The sequence below is a fragment of the Propithecus coquereli genome, unplaced genomic scaffold (genome assembly GCF_000956105.1).
Source record: "Propithecus coquereli isolate 6110/MARCELLA unplaced genomic scaffold, Pcoq_1.0 Scaffold286, whole genome shotgun sequence".
In the NCBI taxonomy this organism is placed as follows: domain Eukaryota; kingdom Metazoa; phylum Chordata; class Mammalia; order Primates; family Indriidae; genus Propithecus; species Propithecus coquereli.
The window spans coordinates 1,026,776-1,028,001 of NW_012148463.1; the positions used below are offsets into that span (position 1 = coordinate 1,026,776).

General features: G+C 31.2%; 1 protein-coding gene across 3 annotated transcripts in view; it reads left to right on the plus strand.

Moving 5' to 3' along the window:
* Positions 1-1,226, plus strand: part of CTNNA2 (catenin (cadherin-associated protein), alpha 2) — a 483,549-nt gene that overhangs the window by 405,443 nt on the left and 76,880 nt on the right. The gene's annotated exons all lie outside the window — the stretch shown is intronic.

Sequence of the window (1,226 nt, forward strand, 5' to 3'; positions counted from 1 at the left end):
AAAAAAAACCCAGATGATTAAACCATTAGAATTGCATTAAAATAAGAGCCAGCAGATTCTCATTATAATTTTATTTATATACATGATGGTTAATCTAAGGATTTTTTTTTTTACTTTTGAATTTTTAAGAAATTAATAGTTGAAATAACTCATTAACTGTTATCATAATTTGAGAACCCCCCCACAATTTGTAGAAGTTGAATTACAAACCATTGTTATTACTCTTAATAATTTCAGGGCAATACCAACACTGCCAGGCTTCACAACATAAGGTTAGCTTCTTTCTACAGAATTCCATATCTATTTTAGAAAATTCATGTAAAAGAGAGGAGAGACAATGAACTTACTTGAAAATATGCATACAAAAAAAATGTCACCAATCAGGAAAGAAGTCCACATTTTTTTTTTTTTTTTCCCTGAAAATGTTGAAGGGACTTAGAGCATGTGTTGTGACCAGAAATTGGTAGGTGACTCATATGTGTAAAGAAAGACTTCTTCCTGGGAGTGAAAATGAGTGGAGTTTGAATGACTTTTCCATTATATTTTTTAAGTCCCAGTGGCTCTTCAAGTTTCTCAATACGTTTTGGCTACTCAAGTTCATTAGTTGTCATTATGATTTTTATTTTTGATTTTACATTTTTGGGCCTTTATTTCCAACAATTATATGCACCATGAAGCACAGCTCCAGACAGTTTCAATATGCGAAACACACACAAATACACAGAAATCCTAGGATTTTAGATTTATATTTTGAGATTAAGTGACAGTGTATTTAAATGCTATTCGGTGCCTTAAACAGATGAAGTTTAAACATAATCCTCTCTTCATGGCATTCTTACTGTTAGTAGCCACAGAATAACTTACAATTTTTGCTAATGTTTTCTCTGGAATAGGACATTTCTTTATCAAATTCTGCACCTATTACCATAGCATAGGAGTTATTTTTCTTGATCTATCATGCCTTTTTTATGTGTATTTTAACTGCTTCAGTTTAAATAATAGAACAGAATGAGCATTATGAAGAAGTGGATTGGTTATGTTTATTTTGCCTGAAAATATGTTTGTGAAGATTTGAGATATGCATGTAATATGAACTTTTTACGGACTGTTGCATTTTTAATTACTGTTCCATTGAGATAGAACTCTCAGTTTAATTTGCTGCAAGGTATTTGTATTGAAAGCCTTGTCAGCCCTCTGGGAAGATATCATTTAAAGTTAATTCCTCA